The sequence below is a fragment of the Somniosus microcephalus genome, chromosome 26, assembly GCF_052327205.1.
Source record: "Somniosus microcephalus isolate GS21.2 chromosome 26, FLI_Smic_1.0, whole genome shotgun sequence".
NCBI lineage: Eukaryota > Metazoa > Chordata > Chondrichthyes > Squaliformes > Somniosidae > Somniosus > Somniosus microcephalus.
This window is the reverse complement of record NC_141012.1, coordinates 32,977,634-32,992,970: the sequence shown is the minus strand read 5'-3', so window position 1 is coordinate 32,992,970 and position 15,337 is coordinate 32,977,634. Positions and strand designations below refer to the sequence as shown.

At 49.7% G+C, this 15,337-nt stretch overlaps 1 protein-coding gene across 3 annotated transcripts in view; it reads left to right on the top strand.

The window, feature by feature from the left end:
- Nucleotides 1-658: 658 nt before the first annotated feature.
- LOC147100390 (uncharacterized) overlaps nt 659-15,337 on the top strand; it is a 79,329-nt gene continuing 64,650 nt past the window's right edge. For 2 of the 3 annotated variants that reach the window (XM_085968050.1, XM_085968049.1), the window contains exon 1: nt 659-796. The gene's annotated coding sequence lies outside the window, so the exon portion shown is untranslated. The remainder of the gene's footprint in view (nt 797-15,337) is intronic. The other variant, XM_085968053.1, reaches the window with a different exon arrangement.

Sequence of the window (15,337 nt, the reverse complement as noted above, 5' to 3'; positions counted from 1 at the left end):
TTTAAATTATTCTATTCGTTGTGCCTCTTCATTTGCAGATCTGTTTTTTCTGTCGATGACACTGGAGCAACCCAGTATCACCTTAGGCCATCAAGGGTTGTTACACTTTCCACTCACTGATAGCTATTTTTAAAAGAAACCTCCTCCATCGACGGGCGGTTGCGAGATAAGGTGCCCTGAGAGAACACAAACAGTTCTGTTGATAGAAACATTGCGGGATGTCTCAAGCACAGAAAAAAATGTTTAGTTTACAACTGGCATTGAGAGAAACAAAGCGCCTTTTCTTGACAATTATCTTCACTGGGAATCACTGTGAGCTGCTACGAACACCATTTCTAATCCACGAAACATAAATGATTTCCTCACTATGGTTATTCTCAGTTATATAGGTGTTTGCTCGCAGCCAGCCGTGGGGCGGCAGCAGGAAGGAGATTATGTGATACACGAGCAGCTTTAGATCTACTTGATTTAAAAAACAGTCAAATACATACCAAACACGTCTGCCAAATGTGCCCATGGTGGAAGGGGTACGTGTGGACATTGGGAGGGGCCAGTTTGAGACTGGACCTCCGATGTCTCGTTGGCCAACGACAGACATTGTTCGGGCCAATAGATTGAGTGCGGCCAGTTGGAGGTCACTTCCAGTCAGAAGCAGCGGAATCGAAATACAAAGAGGAAATCAAAATATGCAGTTTCTGAATAAGCGCCTGCGCAGTGATGGGCAAACCCTCCCAATTGCTGTAGTTTTGAATCGGAACATGAAGCTGCTGCTGGCTCACCTTGCAATCGCTGCTCGGTAAGTTTCTCTCCTCTTTTCATACTTTAGGTTAGATTATGAATGCATCCCTGCAGCTTCTTTTCTTGTGGTTGTCTCCTTGATTTGGACGCGACTGTAGAACAAAAAGTTGCAGAGTGGGGTGTGTGAAACTGACAGCAACTTCCCACTGGGACCCCCGGGACCAGGAGCCTCACTCCCTCTCTAGTCTCTGCTGAAATTCAATGGTAATGTTAGCAGCACGGGTAACCATACTCTATCTCCACCCACATACTCTATCTCTCCCCACTCTATCTCCCCTCACACGATATCTCCCCCTCCCACATACTCTTTCTCCCTCCCCCCATGCTTTCTCTCTCCTTCCCCCTCCCCCCATACTTTCTCTCCCTCCCCCCATACTTTCCCTCCCTCCCCCCCATACTTTCTCTCCCTCCCCCCATACTTTCTCTCCCTCCCCCCATACTTTCTCTCCCTCCCCCCCATACTTTCTCTCCCTCCCCCCCATACTTTCTCTCCCTCCCCCCCATACTTTCTCTCCCTCCCCCCCATACTTTCTCTCCCTCCCCCCCATACTTTCTCTCCCTCCCCCCCATACTTTCTCTCCCTCCCCCCCATACTTTCTCTCCCTCCCCCCCATACTTTCTCTCCCTCCCCCCCATACTTTCTCTCCCTCCCCCCCATACTTTCTCTCCCTCCCCCCCATACTTTCTCTCCCTCCCCCCCATACTTTCTCTCCCTCCCCCCCATACTTTCTCTCCCTCCCCCCCATACTTTCTCTCCCTCCCCCCATACTTTCTCTCCCTCCCCCCATACTTTCTCTCCCTCCCCCCCCATACTTTCTCTCCCTCCCCCCCATACTTTCTCTCCCTCCCCCCCATACTTTCTCTCCCTCCCCCCCATACTTTCTCTCCCTCCCCCCCATACTTTCTCTCCCTCCCCCCCATACTTTCTCTCCCTCCCCCCCATACTTTATCTCCCTCCCCCCCATACTTTATCTCCCTCCCCCCCATACTTTCCCTCCCTCCCCCCATACTTTATCTCCCTCCCCCCCATACTTTCTCTCCCTCCCCCCCATACTTTCTCTCCCTCCCCCCCATACTTTCTCTCCCTCCCCCCCATACTTTCTCTCCCTCCCCCCCATACTTTCTCTCCCTCCCCCCCATACTTTCCCTCCCTCCCCCCCATACTTTCCCTCCCTCCCCCCCATACTTTATCTCCCTCCCCCCCATACTTTATCTCCCCCCCCCATACTTTCTCTCCCTCCCCCCCACCCCATACTTTCCCTCCCTCCCCCCCCCATACTTTATCTCCCTCCCCCCATACTTTATCTCCCCCCCCATACTTTCTCTCCCTCCCCCCCACCCCATACTTTCTCTCCCTCCCCCCCACCCCATACTTTCTCTCCCTCCCCCCCACCCCATACTTTCTCTCCCTCCCCCCCACCCCATACTTTCTCTCCCTCCCCCCCACCCCATACTTTCTCTCCCTCCCCCCACCCCATACTTTCTCTCCCTCCCCCCCACCCCATACTTTCTCTCCCTCCCCCCCACCCCATACTTTCTCTCCCTCCCCCCCACCCCATACTTTATCTCCCTCCCCCCCATACTTTATCTCCCTCCCCCCCATACTTTATCTCCCTCCCCCCCATACTTTATCTCCCCCCCCATACTTTCTCTCCCTCCCCCCCACCCCATACTTTCTCTCCCTCCCCCCCACCCCATACTTTCTCTCCCTCCCCCCCACCCCATACTTTCTCTCTCTCCCCCCCACCCCATACTTTCTCTCTCCAATCCCCCCTTCTCTTACTCTCCCCCCCCCCCCCTCCGCATTGCCTTTCCTCTTCACATCTCTGTCTCATAATCAGCCTGGGTCTTCATCACTGGCTGTTCATCGTCGGCCTTTGTCTCTGAATTTTTCATTTTTAACGCGCTGACTGTTGTTGATAATCCTGAACTCCCTTCTGCAGTGTCGGGATTCTTGATGCTAAGACAAGAGCCTTTGGTTGTTTTTTTTGGCTGTATCAGTATCCTTTCCGTGCTAACAGTCAGTGGCGAATGTCCCGTGTTAATATAAACTTGCTGTGCAGCTTCCTGCTAAATTGTGTATTTGTAAATTTCGGTCAAGTATCGAAAAAAAGGACTGTTTCCCGATTGCAAATGCGCACTTTGGGTTCTGGTAATGGGTGTTCCTCTTTAATGTTTTCTGTCTCTACTTAATTACTCCACAAACAACACCTTTAGAAAGGCGTATTGCCAAATCCTTAATGCCTCTCAGATTATTGGCTCCAGTACAGCGAACACATCATTTTCTTTCTGCCTTGACTTGTAAATAGATCTTTCGTGCATACAACCATATAAAGCTGCATGACCTGGGAGCTTCATCTTGCAGTTAAGTTGAAAACACCAAAGCCTGTGGTTGAGACAAAGGGCCTTGACAATAACCGACCCAAATGTGTTCAATTTTTAAGTTATTCTTGAAATGTGAGGTAATTAAGAGTCAACCACGCGGTGTGGGACAGGGGTCACTTGTAGGTCACACTGGGCAGGGGTGGCAGGTCCCTGGAAGGGACATTAGGGAGGAGTGGGTTTTTTAAAAATGACAATCCAGCAGCTTTCCTGGTCATTTTTCTAGGGCCGGTCCACAAATGACCAGATTTATGGAATTCTGTTTCACAAGTTACTGTGGTGAAGGGATTTGAAGCTCCCGACAGTGATTTCAAATTAACCCTTCCACCTGGGAAAGACCATCTCAAAATACCTACTTTGTTTTATTAATCAAGTCAATATGTTAACCAGACAATTGTGTAGTTAGTAATATGCGATTAAACTTAGAAACATATAATCAATAAGGTAGTTTGAATATGCTTTTAGTTTGGTAACATAATATGTTATTAAATTCTGGTGCCTGAGAAAAGGACAGGGGAAGAAGGCAGATTATAAACACGAAAGCATATCCTTGGCGAAGACAATGCATCACAGAAACTCACATCTGGGATCAGAGATGGGGATGTGACTAACAGTTTGTCGTAAAGAGCAGAGGGGATTGGCAACGGAGCTGAAAAAAGACCTACAACTCGGACTGAAGTAACCTTTGGGCATATGAACTTCACATGCCCTAGGACCCACCATTGGTAGTCTTCTATTGGTCCCTTCTAATTAAGAGATATGGGGAAGCAAAACCTAGTCCACTCCTCTATCACCCCCAGCACCCCTTCCCCTTCACCCGGCACCTTCCCGTGCAAGCGCAGGAGTTGCAACACCTGCCCTTATACCTCCTCCCTTCCCACTGTCCAGGGCCCCAAACACCGCTTCCAGGTGAAACAGCAATTTACTTGTACTTCTTGCAATTTAGTATACTGTATTCGCTGCTCACGATGCGGTCTCCTCTACATTGGGGAGACCAAACGCAGATTGGGTGACCGCTTTGCGGAACACCTCCATTCAGTCCGTAAGGGTGACCCCGAGCTTCCGGTCGCCTGTCATTTTAATTCACCGCCCCATTCCCACTCAGACCTCACCGTACTCGGGCTCTTGCATTGTTCCATGGAAGCTCAGCGAAAGCTCGAGGAACAGCACCTCATCTTCCGATTAGGCACTTTACAGCCTTCCGGACTCAATATCGAGTTCAACAATTTCAGATCATGACCTCGGCCCCTATTACATTTTTACTTATTTTTTATCCACACCTTTGTTTTGGCCCTTTCCCCCCCCCCGCCTTTTTTTTCTCTCCCACATGTCAGCTGTCTCCCATTCTGCCAGCGCATTTCACACTTAACCTAGAGCCATCTTTTGTCTCTCCACTAGTCCTATCACCATCTCATCTGGTTTTGAATACCTCTTAATGTCTCTTCACTTCTCTTTTGTTCTTTTATCCCCATTTCCCAGCCCCCAAACTGGCCTTTTAATCTGTTTGATTTCCTGTGCTTTTTCAGTCCTGACGAAGGGTTTCGACCTGAAACGTTGACTCTATTTCTCTCTCCACGGATGTTGCCTGGCCTGCTGAGTTTTTCCAGCATTTTCTGTTGTTATTCCGTATGGGTTAATGCTTATCGATCATCAGGCATCGTTTTCTATTATAAAATGAGCCCAAATCTCCAGTTCAGCGGTAGAGAAATAGCTGTAACCAAGGCACAACAGCCTATAATAACTGTGCAGATGCCAGAATACGACTCTACCCCGAACACTTGAGCCTTGTCTTTGTTTCTTAGTATTCGATTGCTGTTTAGTGTACTGTACATGCCTCTGTTTTGTTCCAAATAAAGCACTCCACTGTTACCAAGTGGTTCATGTCAGACTTTCCCAGATCTTTGTGCAAGGAGGCCCACAAGCCTTCTGGGGTCATTTAAATATAAGAGACACCGACAATCTGCCACAGGCGCTCACCCGCCACCTCCTGACTGACACCTCCGCTCAATCTGGCCCGTGACTGACATGCTGCAGATCAATCAAACAATCGGGGGCGGGGGGCCGAGCAATTGCGAAATGTCAGCCAATCGGAGCGCCGGGGCAGTGCCTCGTTGCCGCTGTCAGTCCCTTTTTACCCTCTGTGCAGCAGGGCCAGCTCAGTGCCACCATCATTGGTCCAATTAAAACAGTCCCTCTGTGCCACCATCATTGGTCCAATTAAAACATTCCCTCTGTGCAGCAGGCAGTCTTTTAGAAGGAAGAGCAGAAGGAAGCACTGGCTGTACCGGTTCCCATGGACCCCATGTTGCTGAATTCTAGGTCATGCTGTTTTCGTGGCCTCCGAAGGGGAACTTGTAATAGTGTATTCGAGTCACTGGGTTGCTTGTCCAGTGGGTACCACACCCTTTCAAGTCCTTAATATACAATTTCTTTGCCTGCTATTTTAATATTAACCAATGTTAAAAATAAATGAGGTATGCTGGTGTTGAAATAGTCAATGGTCAGTGTCCTTCAATCCAACCAAATGTGTAGTCATGAGGATCTCCAAGAAGACACAGCCACATGATATGAATTGCACCTTTTGTGGCCATCCCCTGCAGGAAGTATCCTCATATACATATGAGGATACTTCTGGGAATCCCTGACCCAAGACCGCATAAAGTGGAGGAGAAGCATCTGGGAAGGCGCCAAACACCTCGAGTCTCTTCGCCGGGAGCAAGCGGAAGCCAAGCGCAGGCAGCGCAAGGAGCGCACGTCAACCCAAGCACCCCACCCACCCGTCCCTTCAACCACCGTCTGCCCCACCCGTGACAGAGACTGTAGGTCCTACATTGGATTAATCAGTCACCTGGGAACTCATTTTTAATGTGGAAGCAAGTCATCCTCGGTTCCGAGGGACTGCCTAAGAAGTAAGAACTTGGGAGTGGAAATAGACAACAAACTAAGATGGGATGCACAACTCATATCCAAAGCCAGTAAGGTACAGGGATTCTTGAAATGGAACCTTTCGTTAACCCTAAGGAAAGTGAAAGAGCAAGCCTACACAACGCTAGTTAGACCAATTCTGGAGTATGCTAGCCCTGCGTGGGACCCGTACCACAAGGGAGACATCCAGAAGCTTGAGGCTATCCAGAGGAAAGCTGCTCGACTCTGTATGAACGACTACAAACAGACCAGTAGCGTTACTGCAATGCTGAAAGCCCTTGAGTAGGAAAACCTTGAGAGGAGGAGGAGGAGGTTCTCTAGGTTTCACTTGAGGTATCGATTTATCAATGGACAAACTGGAATTAGATTGGAAAGTGTGATGCAACCTGCATGGAACAACAGATCAACAAGAGGGAATAGTCAGAAACTAACGAGATGGCGGGTCAAGAAAGACGTACACAGGTTCAGCTTTTTCCCACAAACACTTGTCGACTGGAACCAGTTAGATAATGAAATAGTAACAACAAGCTCACTAGACACATTTAAATATAAACTGAAGAATTTGAATTAGTGATTTCACTGTTGTGCTTGCCTAGTGACCTCACCCCTTACAAAGTTGGCAGAGTGCAGCTAGACTGCATATGCTGACTCAACCAAGACCAGGCAAGACAAATAAGGATAAAAGGAAATCAAATGAATGCATCGTGTTTATATGCTAATATTTATGCAACATGAATTCAGGGGAATAGCACCCAACCTATAACACATACTGTGCAGAAGGACCTAGAGCTGAGCTGTTACTGGCAAGAGTGGGGCTGCCATTGTTCAGCACCCCCTCACCAGCACAGTGCCAATGTCATTTAGCTTTTTAAAAAAATAAATAAAACCGTCAGTTTGCTTGATAGCGCTCTAATGGCCTAGCAATCTTGGAAGATAGTTTCTTACTTGATTATAGCTAGAATTTTTTATTTCAGGCAGGCGGTAACCAGTTCAAGTGCCTGAAGAACAGAGTGAAACTGCTCCCTTTGATTCGTCAAGGGTGGCTGGGCCATCATCAGCTCTGCTCCCACTCTCTGGAATGCTCTTCCTAAACCTCTTTCTCTCTCCCACTCCCTCTCCTTAAGACTCTCCCCAAAACCCACTTCTTTCACCAAGATTTTAGTGATTCCTCCTAAAGTCTGCCACTTTGACTCCGAGTCTATTTTCCTCGTGCCTCTATAAAGCATCTTGGGACGTTTCCTCAGGTACAGGTGCTATCTAAGTGCAAGTTGTCGTTGCAGCAGTAGAAGAAGTAAGAATCTGTTAACTGTTTGATGTGATATTCTATGTTACAAACCAAGAAGGTGCTAGTCTTGATTGAGTTGAGTTGCGCACTGTGATTGGTCTTAACATTCTTGGAGCCTGGGCTGGGGTTGGGTGGTGTGGGAATCAGCCAGAGTCCCAATCCTGGTCACTGTCCAGTGAGCCCTGATTGGAAGTGTGCATGTGTGGATAATTGGTGATAACGGGATCGGGCTCAGCTGTGATGTCCGATGGTTGTACAGCACACCAGTATTTGCTGTTGAGGTTTATATGTGCAGAATGGCTATTTTGGATGAGGTAACTGGGGAACCGTATTTCCCAAAGTGATTTTCTGCTTTCAAAAGGGGAGAAAATTGGGTTTGACAAGTCAAATGGAATAGGAACCAGCACTTGTATAAACAGGACAGAACCGAGCAAACATGGGAGAGATGGCTTATGACCATTTACTGCTTGTAACATCCTGTTCTTCTCAATCTTAAAGATGCTGAAGACATTCAGGGGGAGAAATTCAGTTGGTTGCGCCACCCGTTAGCGCCTTAAGAGGGCGATAAGTGGGGCGCGAGCCAGCTTGCGCCCGGGCGCGGCGAGACCTGCACCTCTTGCGAAATTGAGCGGACATTTAGCGGCGGCGCTAAACCGCAATGCCCGCTCAGCTGCGCACGCAGATCCTAACGTCATTTCATGGTGCAACGCCCTTGGGGCGCCCCGAACTGGAAATTCAGTGGCGCCCCCCTTCCTTTCCGCCTGGCGCTCCCAGCGACTGGTTGACTGGAACGGTTCCCAGTCGCTGTGGGGCTGGGGGGGCGCTATTTAAAGGGGGCTCTTCCTGGCTTCTTTGTGGTAGCCATTTTTGGACCACTCCTTCTGAGAGAGAGAGTCAGGGAGTGGTGGAGACAGAGATGCACTTCCTCACAGCTTGTGGAAAATATCAGGGCATCAGGGAGAATTTCTACCCAAAATTCACAAAAATATGCCCTGAATTCAGAAATTTGAATGACGACCAAAAACTCCCATACCTACTAGGGGAACAGAGAAATTGTGTAACCTTAGCGGAACACTATGTTACAGCTTGCCATAAACAGAGGGACAACCATTAAATCTAAGAAAAGAGTATATACAAATTATACGAATGTATATTTATACACTCAGGGATATATCTGTTTAGACACTGTATGGATAGATCTGCGTTTATGTGTTCAACCATAAATGTTTTTCGATGCTTTGGCAACATAAGATGTACCTTGTCATCATGCCAATAAAGCGATTTGAATTTGAATTTGAATTTGATTTGCAGAGAGACAAAGGGAGAGAGCTTTCTGCATTGAGTCAGCGCTCGCTGAGGTACTTTTGGCTTCTGACCAGAACTTTGTAGTTGGTTTGCTTATTCACCGGCATAACCTTCAGTGGCCACATACTATGGGGGCTGCAATGGGTGGGAACGTTGGGCTTCTCCATTACATTGAGAGGGTACAGAGACGCAGAGAGAGAGTGCCAATCATGGCCAGATGGAGGAGGGCCAACAGACGTCGGCACACGAGACCTTACCGTCCCAGGGTTTTCCGCCAACAGTTCTCATACCTCAACGTGTCTGAGGAGCAGTGTTTTCGGAGGCTGCGATTCAGCAAGGAGGTGGTCACTGAGCTCTGCCACCTGCTTCAGCCAGATCTGCAGCCTCAACTGAGGAGCAGGACGTCTCTGTCGGTGGCAGTGAAGGTCACAGTGGCTCTCAACTTCTATGCTATCGGCTCCTTTCAATCCGCTACTGGGGACATTGCCAATATCTCCCAGTTCGCAGTGCATTGCTACATCCGTCAAGTCACGAATGCCCTCTTTAAAAGGAGACGTCAGTACATCTCCTTCCCCATGACCCCGGACAAGCAGCAAGAGCGCGCAATGTGATTTGCAAGAATAGCGGGCTTCCCCATGGTCCAGGGTGCCAATGACTGCACGCATGTGGCTTTGTGGGCGCCGCAAGAGAATGCCGAGGATTACCGCAACCGGAAGGGGTTCCATTCGTTGAACGTCCAGTTGGTCTGTGACAACAGACAGCTGATATTTGCTGTCAATGCCTGCTTTCCAGGCAGCAGCCACGACGCCTTCATCCTGCGCCAGACCTTTTTGAGGCCCTGGCTCACCCAGGAGGCTGGCTTCTCAGGGACAAGGGCTATCCTCTGTGCACCTGGCTGATGACACCAATCCGTGCACCCCTGCTGAAGAACGATACAATGAGAGCCATCAAGCTACCAGGAACATCGTTGAGCACACAATCGGCGTGCTCAAGCAACGGTTCCGCTGTCTGGACCATTCCGGAGGAGCCCTTCAGTACTCACCTGAGCGAGTCTCCCATTTTGTTGTTGTGTGCTGCATGCTGCATAACCTGGCAATCCTCAGGACTCAGCCACTGCCACCAGCGGAGGAGGAGGAAGAGGAGGAGCAGCAGCAGCACCAAGACGGGAGGGAGGCACAAAGTGCAAGGGCCGTCCGTCAGCGGCTTATAGCAAGTCGGTTCTAGGCCCCCTCTGAGGGAATGGCTTCTGCCATTCAAAGAACATGAATGGAACCGTGCCGCAACCCCTAAGCCGGTCAAGGCAACAAATAGTTCAAAGAGCAAACATGCACATTCTGAATAAAGACACTTCTTTATTTAACAAACTGCGTGCCCTTCCCACATGACAAAGTAATAGAGAGAAACCCCCAAAAAAGCAGTCAGTTACATAACTGGCTCTCACAACCTGGAGTCAATGAACAAAACAGTAACCAAAGCATGACCACGGTCCTTGGCCTTCAATAAAACATTTAACAGCATTTTGCCGCACCTCCTACTTTTTGCCCTTCGAGGGTGATCTGCTTTGCTTGCGAGATTCACCCCTTCCCACCCTGCAGCTCCTCCGCAATGGGACCCCAGTGGCTGCAGCAAGGCTGGGGGAAGGCTGCTGAATGTCAGAAACTGAGACTGCAGATGCCCTTGAGGGACGGCCTGGACCAGCTCTGGGCCTGGAGGGACGGCCTGGACCAGCTCTGGGCCTGGAGGGACGGCCTGGACCAGCTCTGGGCCTGGAGGGCCCGGCTGCTGACTGCTCCAACTCTGCATGGGCGGCAGCAGTCTGTCCTACAGGTGGTGGCAGCTGCAGTGGAGAAGTGACAGTGCTGGCAGCAGGAATGTTGTCATCCTGAGAGGACAGCAACTCCCTGTTCGGATGACACACTGGCACTCCCACTGGGCAGCACTGCAGCATGCGGAGCAATCTGCTGAAGCACAGACTGCTGGCCTGCTGCGGCGCGGCGAGGGCCCCGGCGATTCGTGCCCGATCCAGCGAGGGTGGCAGCAGTCAGTGCTCGTGTGGCCTCAATCTGCATCTGCATGAGACCAGTCACTGACTGCATTGCAGCACTAAGCATGGCAGCCGCCTGTGCTGCGCCAAAGTCCTGGAGATTCCTTGCCTGTGCTGCCCCGACGTCCTGGACAATCCTTGCCTGTGCTGCGCCGAAGTCCTGGAGACTCCTTGCCAGTGACTCAATGGATTCGGGCATCCTTGCCACTGCAGCCATGAGCTCAGTGTGCCTGTGCTCCGCCTGGGTGCTCATTTCAGCGAGGAGCCACACCTCTTCTGCGCTCACTGTAGCAGGACTCGAGGCCAGACTCTCCCTCTGGGGAGAAGACTGCCGAGCTTCCCTACCCCACCCGCGTTGCTGCAGCCCGCTGGGCCCCGGAGCTTCACCCTCCTCAGACCATTCCCCCCTGCTCCCCTCCAGGGAAGACGTGTCCCCATTATGGCCATGGGCTGCCTCGGCTGAGGGTGGCACTGATGGTCCAGCTTCCTCCTCGTCATCGCCTTCAGAATCACTCACAGTGGCAGCTTGAAGGCCCGCCTCCTCACCTGGCGAATCAGCATCTGAAAGCAGGGAGGTACAAGAGTTGCTTTAGCGTGAGGACAGGGTGGCAGTGAGGGAGGCATGAGTGCTGCAATGTACTGTATTTGTTCGATAGTGGCAAAGGATGCTGGTGTGAGGCTCAAGTGGCAGGAGAGAGGTCAAAAAGGTGATGACTTTACCATTGCTGTCCATAATGGGGTCGGCATCTCCAGTGGCGACGGGGCCAATCATCCGGCCTGCCATAATCCACTGGACTCGCTGCTCCAGATCGCTGAGGGCTTGAAGGTGAGGCCGGCCTCCCCCGGTCCGTTGCTGCTGCCTCCTGTTATGCGCCAGCTTGCCCTGCAAGAGAAAGGACGGGCTCTGAGTACAGTGTGAAGCCCTGATCTTGGCTGCACTGCCTCCCATGGTGGAATAGCCCTTACAGTGTGAAGCCCTGATCTTGGCTGCACTGCCTCCCATGGTCGATTAGCCCTTACAGTGTGTAAAGTGCTGAATGTGCGTGTGAGTTTCCTGAAAGGGCCATAGGTGTTGGATGAGGGCTGGGCATTGGGGCTTTCAGGATCCTTTGGCCATAAAGTGAGGTCGACATGCAGGAATAAAGAGGATTCTGAAAAGGGCACTCACACTGACGACCCGAGTGAGGTCGTTGAACTTCTTCCTGCATTGCACAGGGGTCCTAGGCACCATGCTGCTGGAGGTCACTCTGTGAGCCACCTCCCTCCAAGCTTTGCGATAGTCGTTGGGCAACGGCCTCCTGCCACTGTTCGGGAACAGGATAGATCGCCTGCGCTCCACCGTGCCAACCAGAACCTGCAAGGCCCCCTCGCTGAACCACTGCGCTCGCTCCCTGGCCCTCTCCATGGTCCTAGGCTTAAGAATGTGGCAGCAGGTCTGTCCAGGCCGAGAATCAGGGCTCCGATGCGCAGGGTGTGGCTGCAATCCAAGATCGAACCTCCCCTTTAAGAGCTGACCGGCGCCAGCGTGTCAGCGTGCAATCGCTAACGGGCCGCACCTGCGCTGCGCCCGCCCTCGGTGGTAGCGCCTCGCTTCTCCGGCTTAGCGCCTTAAGACAGTCGTGCAGCGCCTGTTTTAGCGCTCCAAGCACCTCCTGGGGCAAAGCAGGCCAATTTACCAGTAGGTGGCGATAATTTGCGGTGGGCACAAAATTTCGTGCCCACCCGATACTTACGCCCCTTACGCCCCTAACGGGGCGATACTGAATTTCTCCCCCTTACTGTTTTGGTGGTGACCCTCAAGTTGAAGAACTAAATTTCTTGTGCCCGCCACAAACTCCGTTCCCTAGCCACCGATTCCATCCCTCTCCCTAGCATCTGTCTGAGGCTGAACCAGACTGTTTGCAACCTTGGTGTCATACTTGACCCTCAAATGAGCTTCTGACCTGTACCCTTATCCGTGGCATAACTAAGACCACCTATTTCCACCTCCGTAACATTGCCCATCTTGACCCCGCCTCAGCTCATCTGCTACTGAAACCCTCATCCATGTCTTTGTTCCCTCTAGACTTGACTATTCCAATGCCCTTCTGGCCGGCCTCCCACATTCTACCCTACGTAAACTTGAGGTCATCCAAAACTCGGCTGCCAGTGTCCTAACTCGCACCAAGTCCCGTTCAACCATCACCCCTGTGCTCGCTGACCTACATTGGCTCCCGGTTAAGCAATGCCTTGTTTTCAAAATTCTCATCCTTGTTTTCAAATCTCTCCATGGTCTCGCCCCTCCTTATCTCTGTAATTTTCTTCAGTCCCACAAACCCCCGAGAGACATGCGCTCCTCAAATTCTGCTCTCTTGAGCATCCCCGATTATCATCGCTCAACCATTGGTGGCCGTGCCTTCAGCTGCCTAGGCCCTAAGCTCTGGAATTCCCTGCCTCTACCTCTCTTTCCTCCTTTAAGATGCTCCTGAAAACCTACCTCTTTGACCAAGTTTTTGGTCATCTGCCCTAACTTCTTATGTGGCTTGGCTTCAATTTTTTGTCTTATAATACTTCTGTGAAGCGCCTTGGGATGTTTTACTACAGTAAAGGCACTATATAAATACAAGTTGTTGTTGTTGATTCACAAAATTTATAATAATGCAACATATTTCAGTGTCGTGCACTTGGACTTTCAAAAGTACTTGAACAGGTCACTTGTGAGATGTTTAGAAAATGTGACAGCTAATGGCTGGTACAAACTTGTTTCAAAAGGAAGGATGTTCATTTTTGTGTGTCCTGTGGAGCAGTAGCCTGTCCAATTCTATAGCGATCTATCCTACTTCTCGCCTTCTCTCCATTCTAAAGCAATCCATCAAGACGTATTTCATACAAATTTTATGGCCTAAATTTGCTGGAGATGTATAGGAATTTCTGCTGAGTTATTCATCAGCGTCTAAGAAACAGTATTTGGACTGATCATAAGCTGGAACGTATTACACATTCCTGGGTTGAAATGACATTGATAAACCACTGAAGCTTTACTCTTGTTGCTTGATTTCCTCAAAACTCCTCTGTTAGTATCTCCAGACTACATGTTATATATTCTTGTGTAAATTTAAAGACAAGGGACTAGAAATTCGTCTCGGGCTGTGGTACAAAATGGGCAGTATTGGATCGTTTACCCATTGTACACAGCCCCTGATACTCCGCTCCACTGCAGTGAATGGAACTGAATATCAGGCACTGCGTTTAAAGGGCGGCCGATCCGACACCGCCCATATTGAGCCACCACCATCCAAGACGAATTTCTACCCCAGATCTTTTATTTAACTCCCTCGTAAACCGATGTCAATTGGTAAAAGAATTGACACACACAAGCAAATATGCCCCTGCTTGTCCCTCTGTGTAAGGCTGTATGTTTTCTATGCAGTGCAATTTTTTTCTGCGTGGTCCCTGAAGCTATGCAAGGTGAGTGGGCCCCATCGCTTTGCATTTGGGTTTTGCATAGATTTTTGGGGACATCTGTCCAAAGCATCAGGTTCCATTGATTGTGTGAAGTTTCAGTAACCACTTTGGAAAAAAAATGCACCCATGGAAAAATGTAGCAGCGATACCTACGCAAGTCGTTCCAAGCCATCTGTTTTATCGGTGATGCGTGTGTAGGCTAAACTTTATGCACTGCCTCCAGTTCAGTGATCACTCTTGTGAAAAAAAAGTGATAAAGAAAGGTCACAGGGAGTCTCCTGGTCATGCGTTAGGAAATCCAAAATTATATGCTGGCCTCTGCAGTGGTTGAAGGGGATCATGTGAAGGGGATCATGTGAAGGGAATTTCCAGATCATGGTACAACTGTTTTCACTTAGCTCAACTGCCTTCCTGTTTTAAACTATCCCTTCAACTTTCAAGATGCATATTTTGTTTTCCAAAAGGAAGTTTGGAAAAGTTACGATTTTTACTTTGTAAATTCCAAATTAGTGTAATTGAGTCCACACCCCAAAAAATGGTATGTGCAAGACATGATGAGTGGGAACAATTCACCAGGAGGAGGAAGAAGGAGAACCCACAACAACAACAACAACAACTGCAACAACTTGTATTTATATAGCACCTTTAACGTAGTAAAACGTCCCAAAGCGCTGCACAGGAGTATTATAAGACAAAAAATTTGACACCGAGCCACATAAAAATAAATTAGTACAGGTGACCAAAAGCTTGGTCAAAGAGGTAGGTTTTAAGGAGCGTCTTAAAGATGGAAAGAGAGGTAGTGAGGCGGAGAGGTTTAGGCAGGGAAATCCAGAGCTTAGGCAACAGAAGGCATGGCCACCAATAGTTGAGCGATTATAATCAGGGATGCTTAAGAGGGCAGAATTAGAGGAGCGCAGATATCTCGGCCGGGGGGTGGGGGGTTGTGGGGCTGAACGAGATTACAGAGATAGGGAGGGGCGAGGCCATGGAGGGATTTGAAAACAAGGATGAGAATTTTGAAATTGAGGCATTGCTTAACCGGGAGCCCATGTAGGTCAGCGAGCACAGGGGTGATGGGTGAACGGGACTTGGTGTGAGTTAGGACACGGGCAGCCGAGTTTTGGATGACCTCAAGTTTACATAGGGTAGAATGT